This window comes from Monodelphis domestica, chromosome 3 (assembly GCF_027887165.1).
Source record: "Monodelphis domestica isolate mMonDom1 chromosome 3, mMonDom1.pri, whole genome shotgun sequence".
NCBI classification, from domain to species: Eukaryota; Metazoa; Chordata; class Mammalia; order Didelphimorphia; family Didelphidae; genus Monodelphis; species Monodelphis domestica.
Window position 1 is genome coordinate 194,623,451 of NC_077229.1, and position 6,104 is coordinate 194,629,554.

General features: G+C 38.2%; 1 non-coding gene across 1 annotated transcript; it reads left to right on the top strand.

Moving 5' to 3' along the window:
- Window positions 1-4,665: 4,665 nt before the first annotated feature.
- On the top strand, window positions 4,666-4,767 carry LOC130458627 (U6 spliceosomal RNA). Its single transcript, XR_008918038.1, has one exon. It is a non-coding gene; the product is annotated as a U6 spliceosomal RNA (small nuclear RNA).
- Window positions 4,768-6,104: the final 1,337 nt, after the last annotated feature.

The following is a 6,104-nucleotide window of genomic DNA, read 5'->3' on the forward strand; positions in this document are numbered from 1 at the left end:
CTGGAATGTCCTCCAGGAATTGATGCAGAGTGAAAGGAACAGAACCAGGAGAACATTGTACACAGAGACTGACATACTATGGTACAATTGAATGTAATCTACATCTCCATTAGTTGCAATGCAATGATTCTGAACAACCAGGAGGGATCTATGAGAAAGAATACTATCCACATTCAGAGGAAAGACTGTGGGAGTAGAAACACCAAAGAAAAACAACTGCTCGACTACTGGGTAGAGGGGGATATGATTGGGGATATAGACTGAATGAATATCCTAGTTCAAATATCAACAACATGGAAGTAGGTTCTGATCAAGGATACATGTAATACTCAGGGGAATTGTGTGGGGGCTATGGGAAGGGTGGAAGCAGGGGATGGAGGGATAGCATATGATTCTTGTAACCAAGGAATAATGTTCTAAATTGACTAAGTTAAAAAAATATATACCTTCCCTCCCACCAATTCTACCCACCAGATATATCTGACAGTTATTTAAGATTTGGAAAAACTTTGATGAGACATTTAAAATATGAATTAATTTCAAAATTATAGTTATAAAGAACCTTAGAGAAGTCACAGAATCAAGGAATCTTAGAGTTAGAAACAATCTCAGAAGTCCTCAAAATTTAACCCATATTTTAATGAGGATCACTTCCACAATGAACCTGAAAAATGGTTATCCAAATGCTTTAATTTTTAAAAACTCATATCTTTTGCTTTTACATAGCTTGAATTTCCTTCTATATCTCTCCTCCTACCTTTCCCAGACATTATTTCATATAAAAGAAAAAATAATTTTTAATAAAAAGAAGTATAAAAGAGAGGAAAAATTAGCACAATGAAGAATATTGAGGGTACCATGTAATTCTTCTCCTCTTTTGCTAGAATTTATTTTCTTACCTCCAGCAATTTAGAATCCTTAGTTTTTCCAAGGCTTTTCCTAAATCCTCTCCTCTATTAAACCTTCCCTGATCCTCCCTCCCACCTCCTTAAGTTATTAAGTATTTCTTTTACTTCAAATTACTTTGTACTTTGTTATCTGTGAATATAGAGTATCCACCCAGTAGAATATATGGAAAGATAAAATTTTCATTGTTGAGGAGTCGATAGAGTTGGCCTGGGATTTAGGAAGGTCTGGGATCAACTTCTATTCCATACTAGCTGTGTGACCCAGGCAAAGGCATTAAAAGCATTCAGTGCTCCAGGTAACTCTTATAAGACTAAATTATGGGACAGTAGCCAATCCATATTGGGAGAGAGAGCTTCTCATCATTAGTTTCTTATATCTGTAAAATCATAGAGATAAAGAATGACAAAAAAAGCAAAATGGGTGAATTCATTTCATTCACATTCATAATTATGATTACCAATTCTGTATTCCCCTTTATCTTATTTTCCCCTTTTAATCTTGCTCTTTCTCCTTTCACTCTGGCCCTCCTCACTACTGTTTTACTTTTAATTGTCATCTCCTTAAATCTTCCCTCCCCTATAATTCTTCCCCACAGCCCCTGTCTTATTCCCCTCCTACTTTTCTATAGGTAAGATAGGATTCCATATCTGAATGAGTATGGTTGTTATTCCCTCTCCCAGTCAATTATGATGCACATAAGGTTTAAACATTACCCATCACCACCTTCATCTTACCCCCACTCCCATAGTAATAGTTTTTCATGCCTCTTTAAGGGAAATAATTTATCTTATCCCAACCCTTCCTTCCCTTTTCTCTCACTGCAATCCCCTTTTGAACCCCTTGATTTTTTTGTATATCATATTATCCTAATCAGTTTATTCCCACACCCTGTCTATGTATACTCCTAACTGCTCTAATAGTGACTAAATTTTTTTTAAGAATTACAAATGTCATCTATCCACATAGGAATACATACAGTTTGACCTGGTTGAATCCCTTACATTTTCTTCTTTTTATTTTTAGGCTTCTCTTGGATTTTGTGTTTGGACATCAAATTTTCTGTTTAGGTCTGATCTTTTCATCAGAAAAGCTTGGACATCTTCCATTTCTTAAATGATCAATTTTCCCCCCGAAAGAATATATTTAGTTTTGTTGAATTGGTGATTCTGGATTGTAAACCCAGATCTTTTGCATTCCAGAATATCATATTCCACACTTTCCAATCCTTTAATGTAGAGCCTGCTAAGGCCTGTGTAATTCTGACTGTCGCTCCATGATATTTGAATTGTTTCTTTCTGACTGTTGATAGTATTTTCTTCTTGGGCTTGGGACTCTTGAATTTAGCCATAATATTCCTGGGAGTTGTTAGTTATGGATTTATTTCTGGAGGTGATCTGTGGATTCTTTCCATTTCTATTTTATTCTCTTATTCAAGAATATCAGGAAAGTTTTCTTTGATAACTTCTTGTATTTCAGTTTTGAGGATTTTTTTTTTAATCATGGCTTTCTGGAATTCTAATAGTTCTTAAATTGTCTCTCCTATCTTCTAGATCATTTGTTTTTCCCATGAGATATTTCACATTTTCTTCTATTTTTTTCATTCTTTTGAATTTGTTTTATTTCTTAATGTCTAATGAAGTCATTAGTTTCTAGTTGTCCAATTCTAATTTTTAAGAAGTGATTTTCTTCCATGAGATTTTAAGCCTCCTTTTTCATTTGGCCAATTCTGTTATTACATTCTTCTTTCATTACTTTCATTTATTCTCCTCGTTTTTCCTCTGCCTATCTTAATTGATTTTTTAAATCGTTTCTGGGACCTTCTAAAGCCTGAAACTAAGTTATATTTTTCTTTGAAGTTTTACATGTGTTTTCTTTGCTTTCACTATGCTCTTCTGTGTCTGTGCTTTGCTGTTCTTTGTTGCCATAAAATTTTTCTGTGGTTACGTGTGTGTGTGTGTGTGTGTGTGTGTGTGTGTGTGTTTAGGTTTTCTTATTTTCCTAGACTTTTTTCTTGACTTTCACTTTTATCCTAAAGGTGGGCTCTGTTCTCAGGGTGGAGAGGTCACTCTCTTAAACTCCAATTTTTCCTTGCTGCTACCCTTAGCTCTATTTCTGGGTTTTTGCATGCTTTAGTTCTTCTTAGGTGGTATTATGTGCTGTGGCCTGGGAGCCCTGAAAGCAACCACCTCCTGCTATTTCAGTCACTCGCTGAGACTGCTGATAGCTTGCAGAGCTCAGAGTCCTGTGAACTACCTTGCTTTGGAGCCCAAAGTCTCAGGCTTTTGGAGGGGCTTTTGGTCTCATTCTGGACTTGAACAGGTCAGGCACTGTGGATTGCCTTGCTCTGGGGCTTGTAATTTTGCCTTAAGTGTTGGTAGGGGTTAGCATTGGGTCTAGGTATGATTTTACACAGACCAGGGCTGAGGACCATCTTGTACTGGGGCTTAGGACCTCTCCCTAGGCTTACACCAACCAGGTGTATGTACCCTATACTGCCTTGTTCTATAGTTCAAAGTTCTTACTATATGCTTGAACTGGGGCTACTGGTCACTCTGGGCTTATACAGATCAGGAATGTGACCTGTGGATTGGCTCACACTGGGATTCTGGACTTACTGGGTATGCATGGAACTGCACTGCTGTTAGCTTAGGCAGGATCTCAGAGTCTTGATGTTGGTTTGGGCCCAGGTACAGAACCTAGAACAGTAGATGTGGTGTAGGGGGGCTTGCTGTTGACTTGTGCTGGTACTGCTTGGTGTAGCCTCCTATGGGCTGTGCTCCCCTCTCACTCCAGTGAACTGGATCCTCTCTGCCTACCTTTCAAGTTGTTCTCTGTATAAACATTACTTCACTCCATCTCCTTGTTGGTTCTTTCATTCCAGTATTCATTTTGAGGTATTTTAAAGTTGGTTGGAGAGGATTCTCATAGTGGTTCAAGCTTTCACTGGTTCTACTCCACCATCTTGGCTCCCACGTATTCTTTTTTTTTTTTAAACCCTTACCTTCTGTCTTGGAATCAATAGCATGTATTGTTTCCAAGGCAGAAGAGTGGTAAGGGCTAGGTAATGGGGGTTAAGGACTTGCCCAGGGTCACATAGCTTTGAAGTATCTGAGGCCAGATTTGAAACCAGAACCTCCTCTCTCTGGGCCTGGATCTCAAACCACTGAGTCACCTACTACCTATTCTTTTAAATAAACCTCTTGTGTACAAAATGTTTTTATTTGCTTAGAGTGCTTGCAAGGGCACTTGGGCAACCTAAAGAAAAATATATGAGACAAATCCTGATGTTCCCACAGGAAACCTTTTGTGAGAGAACATTATCTGAATGGATTTTTGAGAAAAGCTTTTGAGTTTGAAATCAGTCTTTGTGAACCCAAATATGCAATTTTAAGCTACAGATTATGGTCAGTAGAGTAGGGAGAAAGAATATACAGTTCAAGGAAGTAGCAGATTGCAGATATGGGATGCCACATAGAATGTCAAAGCTGGAAGAGATCATCTAGTCCAGCCCTATCATTTTACAGAAGAAATTCTACTGGGGAAACTCAGGCCAAGAGAGGTTTGATATCTTGTCTAAAGTTACATAGAAATAACAGTTCTCAGACCCATGTTCTCTGATTCCAGATGTCACTTTGCTCCGGTACATTCCTCATTCAACTACCAGTTATTTCCCTAAAGTCCAGATCCAACCATGTCACACCCCTATGTGGTAAACTCTAGTGGCTCCCTATTACTTTCAAAATCAAATACAAATGTTTGCTTTAGCAGTACATATACTAAAATTGGAATGAAACACGGAAGATCAGCATGGCCCTGTGCAAGGAAGGCATGCAAATATTCCATATTAAAAAAAAGATCCAATAGAAAATGTTCAAAGACTTCCATGGCCTAGTTCACTCCTATCTTTGCAGGCTTCTTATACCTTCTTGCCTGATAAGCACTCTTTATTCTAGTAAAGACTAGAAAAGTAAAACACTGGCCTCTTGGCTCCTTGTAGAACAATATTCTCTAAGTGGGGGCTCTAGGCAATTTCTCTGGCTGTCCTTTGTTCTTGGTACACTCTGCCTCCTCTGTTCCAAATGCTGACCTCCTTGCCTTTCTTCAAGTTCCAACTAAAATCCCACTTTCTACAGGAAGCCCTTTCTCCACCCTTTTTAATTTTAGCATCTTTTTTCTGTTGCTTATTTCCAATTTATCCTGTGTATAAGTTGATTGTATATTTTTGTTTGCATGTTGTCTCCCCCATGAGTAAACTCATTGAGGTCAGGGACTCTTTTTGCCTATTTCTGCATCTCCAGTACGTGGCACAATGCTAGGTGCTTAAATGTTCTTTATTAATTGACAACTTACTCACTTAACAGAGGTGGAAATTGCAGCCCCCAAACTCAAGGTCAGAGTCTTAACTTACACATATACTTAAGGAAAGAAGACCCAAAGAAGGCTTCTAGTGTATATTTGGGGAGAATAACTGTGATATTGAGCAAGGGACATAAAGTACCAGGAGGGAGTTTGTGATGGGAGAGGAGAGGTTTGTGAGTGTGCCTGGGCAAAAAAAAACCAGGAGTTTGACTCCTGGACATGTCCTTCCCCTGTTTTATTTTTGTGTTCCCCTGATAGACCTTTCTGGAAATTGTTGATGTCAGTGAATTTGTATGTAGTAATGCTGGCCCTAACATGTAGGCTGGGAGTGTCAGTGTGTGGTGCATAGACAGGCATGATTAAATATATCTCTAGTATCTCCTTGCCTCATCTTTCTCCAAGAAAAATGTTATTTCTTATCAGAAGGGGGAATAAGAGATTGGTGCTACAAGGTTGGATACTCTGTTCTTTTTAGACAGAGGGAGTACTAGGGTAAAATTCTATATATGTGCTCCCTTAAATAATATTAGTCTAGGGGATATGATTTTCAACTTCAAGTCAAGTTTCTGATCACTTTTTATTGGGGAAAGGAAAACCCCAACCTCTTTTCCAAGGCATGACTTACTTCCCTCAAATTCGACAGTGTAAACCTTAAAATTTCTTAGACTAATGAATGTTGGAAATTTCACCATTAGGAAATTTCATACTTGAAAAAATTTCCTACTGATAGTAAGAAACTCTATTGGAATGTGAAACTCCTTGACATGGGAGGATCCTTCTCCTCCCTACTTAAGACTACTTTAGGACAGAAACCTTTTGCTAAACAATGGAAAGGG